Source organism: Pan paniscus, chromosome 12 (assembly GCF_029289425.2).
Source record: "Pan paniscus chromosome 12, NHGRI_mPanPan1-v2.0_pri, whole genome shotgun sequence".
Taxonomy (NCBI): domain Eukaryota; kingdom Metazoa; phylum Chordata; class Mammalia; order Primates; family Hominidae; genus Pan; species Pan paniscus.
In genome coordinates this window covers 28,843,621-28,853,478 of record NC_073261.2, presented here as the reverse complement: position 1 = coordinate 28,853,478, position 9,858 = coordinate 28,843,621, and the positions used below count along the sequence as shown (strand labels likewise).

Below are 9,858 nucleotides of genomic sequence, written 5' to 3'. Positions count from 1 at the left end.
GTCCCTCCCTATCCCCCCACGCCCCCGCCCAGCCCCTGCTTTTAGAGCCTGCCTGCAGCCCGCCCCCACCCAGCCACCCACGCGGCCCTGACGATCCACGACCCCACGGAGGGGCCCCTGCAGGTGCCGTGCTCGGGCAACGAAGGAGCGGACCCTGGGGTCCCCGCGGCCTGGCTGTGGACACGGGGACGCAGGACCACGGACACCCACCCTCGGCCTCCGCTGCCTGCTCAGCCAGCCGGGCCAGCCTCTGCATTTGGCAATGGCTTCCCCGTGGGCCTTGGTCTGGAACCACGGAGCAAACTACAGGCCCGAGACAGAGAAGGGAGAGCACGAGGAAGCAGCGCCTCTGCTCGCTGGGAGAGAAACGACTGGCCAAGGTGAGGCCTAACCACATGCCCATGACCTCCGGGTCTGTCCCGTGACAGGAAGCCCTTTCCTGGAGGTGTCCACGGGCGGTTGGGGTAAGGGCTGGGTCGCCAGGAGCTGGGGCTGTGGGAGTGCTGTAGCCTGGAGACCGTGTGGGACACCGTTGCCTGGAGAAGGCAGAAGCCCGGGGCCAGGGAGAGAGGCACAAGGGAGCAGAGAGCGCATCGAACCCGATGGAGCAATGCCAAGGCCATGGCGGGACACCCCAGGGAGAAGGTGATCCAGGATGAGGTCCGTCAGAACCAGATCTTGCAGGAGCTGTACCTCAAAGGGCTACCAGCCCAGAACGTCTATGCGCGGTATCACGTGAACCCCTCCACGAGGTCCACAGATCACCAGGAAGCCCATGTCTTGGCATGGTAACCTGGAGGAGCCTGGAGACGCCAGGTTTCCGAATCTCATTCACCACGCTGCCCAGGGACCAAGGAAGAGGGACCCAGACACAGACCGAAAACCAGGAAAGTGCATGGGACTCAGGGCCCTCCCTCAACCCAGAATGCCCAGATCGCAGGCTGAACCACTGCAGGGTCTGCAATGACATCGCTCTGTACAAGGCTCAGATGTGGAGCCTGGGAGGAGATGATGGCCACCAGTGGCATCCCAGCAGTGGACTGAGGCGCCGGATTTCATGCCCTAAGTGTGCACTGCCCCCAAAAATAAATTTTTCATGTTACTTTTGAGCCATTGTATAATTTATACCCAAACACACTTATGATAGGAACCCCAAACCTAGTATGGCTTTTTAATCTCTTTTCCAAGGAGAGAAACTTACATGATTTCATAGAAAAATTCACATTGCTACGGTGATATCAATCAGAAAGAAGTCTGCCGGAAAAGACTAACATATTGAGGCTTGTATTTGTTAGGATTATTTCCATTGTGAGAAACAGAAACCAAATTTAAGCAGAAATGAGAAATAGTTAACTCCTAAACTTCAGAGTTCCAAGGAATTCAGGCATGACAGGATCCAGGGACTCAAACAATGTCACAGATCTCTCTTGGTCTCTCTTTCCTTCTCTGATTCTGCTTATCTCTTGACTCTTCACTTTTGACATGATTCATTCTTGACGCTAACAAAATCTATCCTTGTGGAAGGAAAGACTGCTACCAGCAAAGCTATACCCACATTTCAGAGACAGAGTAGGAGAGGGAGCAAGAGAGAGACAATTTTTCCCACCTAATCCAGCTGAAAAGAATCTCCGAGGATTTAGGTTCATCTATCCTGTGTTGCAAAGCTGCCTACAAACTGTGCAAGCTGTACCATGTTAGGGTTGACCAAGCCTGGGCATGGACTCACAGGAGCCAAATGCACACAGGAAGCTTCCTAGTGGAATCAAAGGAAGGGTGAGAAAATGTACTGCTCATACCCAAAGTGTAGTCTATTACAAACTTACACATTCTCCGGGAATAAACTATAGAGTAGGAGGGAAACTGTCACTTAGGGGCACTATGGCTTATTGAATTTTGGAGTCAGCCAGCCCTGGGTTCAAATACTATGGAGTACTAGGGAAAGCGATCAAAACTCTCTAAAGCCTGATATATAGGCATGTGCAAAATATACCTCAGAAGGTTCTTGTAAAGGCTTGTACAGCCACTGCCTGGCACATACTAAATGCTCAACAAAACATGAATCCCTATAGTGGTCAGCAGCACCATTTCATGATGCCGAGTGTAGTTTGCTGTGACTTGTTTATATGTTTAGACAAAACACCTGCATTCATTCAACGTTGTCCTTCCTTGTCCTTTTGTCCAAAGAACATTGTAACATCATCCCCAGAGTGGTGCCCACTTATGCCTTCTTCCCACAGCAGCCCGCACTAAATGTCAATTCTGTACTCCTTTCCTGTAACAAAGCTTCCATTTTGTCTCCTTTCTATCTCAGCCATCAAATTGAAATGCAATCAAATAAATGTACCCTTGCAAGTGTGTGAATGAAGCTGTTGGAGACATTAATAAAATACTCTTGCTGATTGCATACATTAACTATTTTAAAATTTTAATTCTAGAAATGTATGTAGTAGTAGACTGGTCTCCCCCAGAGATGTTTTAGAGCAACACAACTTTCCAGCATCTCTAAAATGTTACTGGGTAGGTAACTGCCTATATAGAAAGCCAGGTCTAGCTGAGACACAGCATCAAGCAATAGGCATCAATTTTATTACTGTTGTCAATAATAAAAGTCTGTTATTGTCATTCAAGCCAATAGCAGGCTTTTATTTGGGACATAGAATCAATGGCCTTTGATGTTTCAGATATGAGCTGTTCCCAAAAGCTTGAGCCCAGAATAAGGTAACAAAAGCATCCTACATTAAAGCTGGAAGTGAATAAGACTATGATAAACTCACAAGTAACCTTGTGAGACAATCTTAGATTCTGTTTTGTATGTTATATTTTGCTATATATAACTAATATAAATATTGTGCATATTATTCTGAAACTTTTTATCAACATGGCTTGAAGTTTACCCATGTTCATACATGTATCTGAAGTTCATTCTTTTTAAACTGCAGATAATAGTGGATTTGGGGGATGTACACAGCTTCTCTGTACTCCTATCCACGGACATATTTAGTCTGCTTCCAAAATTCCACAGTTACAAATAACACATCAATAAATATTCTTATGCACATGCCCTTATTTGCATGAATAAGAGCTTCTTTAGGCTATGTGCCTAGAACAGCTATGAGCATTATGGCTAAATGCTCTCTCCACAGTGATTCTACCAGTGAGCAGTAAGTTCAACAGAGAAGCATCCCTACTGCCCCATGACCTCACCAACATTGCCAGGCCCTTTAAACTTTGCTAATCTGCAAGATATAAAGCAGTAACTATTGTGTAATGACATGTCCCTTATTATTAGTGAGGTTGGGCTCTCCTATGGGTCTTGATTATTTGGTGTCCTGTGGCTTTGAATTTCCTGTTTATATTGTTTGTCCATTTTTCTATTGTCTTTTTTCTTTGGTTTTCAGAAGTTCTTTTAGAAAATGTGGTGTCAGATGCCACACAGTATCTTTCCTCTTGTTCAAGATCTTCAGCAGAGGCTGAGGCTGAAGACAGCACATGCTGAGCACCAGCCACAAGCCCACTGAGAGGGACGTTCCCTAGGAACTGGCCCCACCCACACCCCCACCCCAATGAGCAACCACTCCACATATGAGGAGAGCTCACAGGTCGTCTTTGGGCCTTTGTGTTTGGTTCATGAAAAGAGCTTATTTCTTCCTCACTCTACCAGGGTGAGGGGAGATCCCCAAGATAATTATTCCAAAACTTTGAGTGCCATCAATAAAGTGGGACTGGATTTTGATTCCTGCTGTGCACCTGATTAGCTGGTAGATTCACTGTACTGTCTGTCCCTGAGTCCCTGAACTAGAGAAAAGTAGACTTGAGAAGAGGTGGTGTGGTGAGGCCCTGCCCAATGGAGTGGGCCATGAATGCCTGCTCCCCTCAAAGTTGGGCACATGCCACCAGAGGTTCTGATTCCTAAGAAGTAGGGAAATGGAGCCCCAGCGCACCTGCAGACCTGAAGGTAGACCGTGGTGGGAAACTGAGCTAGAAGCTCCAGGCACAAAGCAGCACAGGCCCCACAGGTGTGCGTGTGAGGCCACCCACTGCATGGCAGCCTGAAAGCACAGCTGGGTCCCTCCAAAACCCACCTTTGCCAGGGTCTCTCCTCAGATGTGAGCCCCTTGTAGGACATGAAGGTGTCACCATCCATCCACTTGATGCCCTTGGGCAATGAGCAGGGATGGCAGTTGTGGTACCCCAGGCAGAGCCATCATATGTAGTCAAAGATGTAGACATGGTTTTTTCCCTCATCTCTCACTGCTCCAAATGAGGTGGGAGAGATGGAGGAAGAGGACAGGTGTGTGACAGCAGCCCATCACCACCTTTATTCCACCCACTAGTCTCAGCTCCCATATCCCATGAGCAGAGTAGAGGAAAAGAAAAGCTTGGAATCAAATGATTAAAGTTTTAACATGAACCAGAGCTGAATCTGATAAACCCCAAATGACTCTTCAAAGCACCAGAAGTGACTGCAAAACTATGAAACCTAGCAGAAATAACTGAAGGGAGCTTCTACCTAATGGAAAAAAAGGGCTTGACTTTGGGGAAAAAAATCATGTTTCTACCATGCTGCCTTGAACTCAATTACCTGGCTACACCTCTCTTCCACCTGCCACAACAGTCTATGGGGCTGTTGTGATTATAAAGTGAGATTTCATTTGACACTCTTCCCACCTTGATGGCACATCTCTAGAAAAGCCTACCCCAAAATGTTCACCCATCCAATCCTGAAGCCTAGGGCTGAGTGTTGTGTCTTTAATTCATTCATTCCTCTGTGTTTCTGAGGCAAGAAGGAGGCATGTAGAATCCGGGCTCCAGTCAGCTCTCTGCATGCATTTTTATTGCTTTCTGACAAATCAAGGTTGCATGTTCTTTTTAGAATCCCTTTAGGAAGTGAAGGAAAAACACCAGGGCGCTCCCTGCGGGACACGTGGGGCAATCGCTGGAGCCCTCACTTGGCTTTGGGACTTAACGCTGCTCATCTGCCTGGGTTGTAAGGTCCCTTCTTTGTCACTGAGGTCAGACTACCAGATACCTCCCTGGAACATCCACAGGGTTCGTGTTGTGGTGGACAGACCCTCAGGGGCAGACAGAGTGAGGCGAGGACGAGCCCTGAAGCCAGGCCGTTCTTTCCCAGGCCGCTCCGTCCTCAGCAAAGCAGGACCGACCCTCCCTCCACCCCGCGCCACCGCCCCCGCCACCCCTCCCCACGGGCCAGCGGGACCTCCAAGCATGATCTCAGTACTTATTTCAGGCTGGTTTCACCCGATGACAATTTCCCTGAGTACCAAGGGAAAACCACTATAGATTATTTGTTCTAAATAAGCCAAAACAACGTCCCAAATGGACATACCTGGTGGAGGTTTTAGCCATGGGTTTAATTGAAACCAGACAGCTCGGAGGAGAGCACGGCTCTGTTTCAAGTTCCCAGATGGCTCCTGGCCGCAATGCTTTCCCACACTCAGGCCTGATGTGGTGTGGAGCCGGGCCATCACCTGGCCCCTAGGTCAGAAACAGGTGCCGGAGCTGTTGCCTCTTCCTCAGGTGGGGGCTGGGGGTGTCACAGTCAGGTCAGCCACAACCCCTTGTGACTAGTGTTGCATTTTTTAAAAAGAAAGAGAAAAAGAGAGTCTCTCATCAAATGGCTTTCTTCCATGATTTTCCTCCTGCTCTCTCTCTGCATCTCCTCACTCCCCTACCCCCAGCCATCTTCCCACCCCTTCCTTGTGGCTGTCTCCTCCATCTATTAGATCATGCATGCCATCAGGGCAGAGACATGCCTCTATGCTCACCTCTGTATCCATATAGGAGGCCCATGTGTTCAATGAGTGGCAGAAGGTGACAACAAAACTACAAAAGGCCAGTTTGGGACTTTTGTAATAGCATGGCTAAATGACTACCTGAGTTCTCCCATTTCCCCCTAAAGTGGCTACCATGCACCTTTGGCTTGGAAGGTAGACCGGTGGCATGGAGGGAAGTACAAGATTGGTCCTTTGAGATCCCTGAATGCTCTTTCACAGAGGCGAAGTTTCCAGGAAACCAAACAAAGCCCATCTTTTGGTCTCATACCCTAGAGAGGTGGAACAGGCACCCTCCTAACACTAGGTTGCCCACTGGTCTCTTGGGAGCTGCCTTGAACAAGGCCTGAAGGGACACCCGGTGCTCAACACCGAAACAGAAATCTGCCACTGTTTGATATTTGTCCTTCAAACCCCTAGGTTGGATTATAGATACAAATAAAATTAGGCCAAATGGTCCTTACCTTGCTTGGAAGCCATACAACAGATATGCAAATTAACTTGGGCAGGAGAGACCCGAGCAAATCTCACCACTGCTGTTGCGTCCAAGTTCCCATCATTCATTCATTGGGCCAAGCTCTGTGGAAGGTCTAGGGTGCCAGCAGTGTTCTGAGGGTCCTCAATTCCAGAGAAGGCCACGGCTGTACCTTCCAAAGCATTTATTTATTGGCCATGGTAAGAGCTGAGAGATAAAGACCCTTAATTTTCACACAGAATAAAATAGAGCCTACCTATTACTCATTCAATCAGAAAAGCTTTGTGGGCATTCTGACACCTGACTGATGTTGCTTGAAACAGAAAAGTTGGAAAACTGGAAAGAGAATTGATTTTCAGGCATGGGGGCTGGGAGTAAATGTCCTACCATTGCCCACCCACCTGCCCCCAATCAAGTACTTGGCTTTCTTACTTCAATGAGCAGATAATTGATTGCCTACAAGAAGACCTACAGGCTTCTCAAGATTCCAAGCATCCCCTTTAGAAATGTCTCTAGAGCCTGGTGTGGTGGCTCATGCCTGTAATCCTAGGACTTTGGGAGGCCAAGGTGGGCAGATCACCTGAGGTCAGGAGTTTGAGACCAGTCTGGCAAACATGGTGAAACCCCCGTCTCTACTAAAAATACAAAAATTAGTCGAGTGTGGTGGCATGAACCTGTAGTCCCAGCTACCTGGGAGGCTGCGGCAGTAGAATCACTTGAACCCAGGAGGTGGAGGTTGCAGTGAGCCGAGATTATGCCACGGCACTCCAGCCTGAGTGACAGAGCGAGACTCCATCTCAAAAAAAAAAAAAAGTCTCGAGAGTATCTGTGCCCTGTCAACTGTGATATGTGAAATGAAATCAGAGAGAGTGACATGAAAGCAGGGTCGGGAATAGCCCAACATCCCAAGCTTTCTCTTCGTTTTAGGGGACTTCAGCCTCCTCACAGGAAAGCAGCTCTCCACTGCAGCCTGCTGACCTCAAGCCCCTGCCTCCTCCAACCTCTTTCTCTCTGGGACCACACACATGGGAATCATAAACACAAAAGACCCTGAGACTCAGTATGGGCTTTTTTTGTTGTTTTGCCTTGGTTGGGGCTGGGAAAAGAGATAACACCAGTCAGGTCTTATGGTTGCTTCTGTTTTTAATTAACCTGCTCTACTAGAGTAGGTACTGGGAAAGGCCAGATGGTTCTCCCCTTTTGTTAGGAGCTCTGAGCTTTCTCCACCCCTGTGTTATGGCCTGTTAAGTTTTTAGGATCCATCCAACTGGATGGAAGCAATGGCACCATCCACCCCTAGGGAGGCCTGCTTGAGAACGTGCCCTACTGAGAATCACCAGCAGCAGAGAAGGTACAATGGATAAACATACAAGACAGGGGACTAGTGGGGCTGGGAATTGCACAGCCACACCTTGAAACAGAGAAGTGTATTACTAGGTCCTTCAAGACCAAAAACATCCCATCACAGCTTGTTGATCATTTCTTTTGGAATGCACAAAAAATATATAAAACAAGAAATTCCCCAGTGTCATTACCAAACTAGGAACTCAGGCTTGAGCCTGGGACACCTTAGAATAGGTTTTTCTTTCTGACATCTTCAGCCAGCATTGGTGGGAGTCACAACTGGTACAAGCTTTCCGGAGGGAAATTTGGAAGAATGCATCAAATGATCAGATATAAATAGATCTATTTAAAAGATAAATTCTTCTATTTCCAGTAATTTATCTAAGGCAAATGATCAGATGAATGCACTCTGTTTGTAAAAGTAACAAATAGAACAAACCTAAACATCCATGTGATGGTTCACCTTATATGTCAACTTGCCTGGGCTGAAGGATGCCCAGATTAAACATTATTTATGGACGTGTCTGTAAGGGTGTTTCCAGCGGAGATTAGCACAGGAATCAATGGACTCAGTAAGACAGTGAGCCTTCCCCAGAGCAGGTGGGCATCATCCAAATCCCTTGAAGGCCTGAATAGAACAAAAAGCAGAAGAAAGAGGAATTCTTCTCCACCCCCTTTCAAAATCTGCCTCACTCACTACTTGAGCTGAACCATCTCATCTTCTGCCTTCAGACCAGGATTTATATCATCAGCGCCACTGGTTCTCAGGGTGTTGGACTCCAACTAAAGAAATATTTCACTGGCCTTCCTGGGTCTCCAGCCCACAGAGAGTGGATTGTGGGCCTTCTCATCCTCCATGATCATGGGAGACAGTTCTTAATTTTGTATATATATAAAAGTCATATTGATTCTGTTTCTCTAGAAAACCCTGACTAACGCAATTCATAAATCTAAGGTTGGTATTGCAAGATCAAATCTATGTGAATATTCATATATACACCAAAAGGATAATGAATATTTTTATAACTTCCTGTTTTCATAAATTTACCCAACGAGCAAATAATCAGGGAGGAAAAAGCTGTTCATATTTTGAAAACAAAACAAAAATCTCCATCCCTAGTTTCATCCGGCTCTTCAGAATAGCCAGGATGTCTTATTTCACAGCAGACTTGCGTAAGTGTCTGAGGGTTGCGAGTTTCTTTGTTTTTAAAATTTTTTTTACTGCTGTATGTTTTCATGAATGAACTTCACTCATGGGCAGTCTTGTTTCACAAACTCATGTCCTCCACCACTCCCTGCACTGGATTATTTTGAAGTAAATCCGAGACATCATAGTATTTCATTCACAAATGTTTCAGTATGTCACCTCTAACACATAAGATGCTTTTAGAAACATAACAATGCTACCATTATCATGCCTAACAATTTAAAAGGAATGCTGTAACATCGTGAAATACCCAGCCAGTGATACACTTCCCTGGGGCCATGTCTAACAACTGTGTTACCCCTGGGTGGGTTATCTAATCTCTTACACACTTACTTTCTTCATTTTAAAATGGAGAGGATATAGGATAATTGACTGTTAATGAGATAATGTACTTAAAGAGCTTAGCTTAGGGTCTGGCACATGGCAAATGCCCCCCTACCTGGCAGCATCAGATCATTTGTGATGTTACACACATTTTCCGTTCACCGGGCTTTTGTACGAATTAATCCTTACTTTGTAAATGTCCTGTTCATATTCTCTGGCCCTTTTTGTAGTGGGCAATAAGGATACCAACATCGTATTATCCCTTTTTTACAGAGGAAGAAACTGGGGCACAGGGTTTTTGACTTGCACGAGGGATTTAGCTAGCATACTCCCTCAGCAAGTGGTTGAGTTGTGACTGGAGTCCAGGGGCCCGACGCCAGGGCCACCTCTCTGAAATCCCTATGACCACAGTCCCCTCTTGCGAGCACACAGTAAACAGGGCCTGCTGATCCCCACTCACCACCCTTGGACAGACTGCGGCAGTCTCAGAAGCCCAAGAGTTAGGAACACATTCGAAAATGGCACTATCTCCACCTTCTCAGCAGCCGAAAAAGAAGAAAGATATCCTTGGCCTTAAGTTGGAGAGCCCCGAGAAGGTAATGTGTGCACCCCGGGATGCCCGCCCACCTGTAAGGCTCCATTCTGGCCGCCTAGGTAGGTTGCGGCAGCCTGAACGGGGCTCTGTGAGCTTCGGGCTGGACAGCGGTTCCTCAGCA

At 47.0% G+C, this 9,858-nt stretch overlaps 1 pseudogene; it reads left to right on the top strand.

The window, feature by feature from the left end:
- Window positions 1-267: 267 nt before the first annotated feature.
- LOC129397217 (cilia- and flagella-associated protein 144-like) lies at window positions 268-2,246 on the top strand (annotated as a pseudogene).
- Window positions 2,247-9,858: the final 7,612 nt, after the last annotated feature.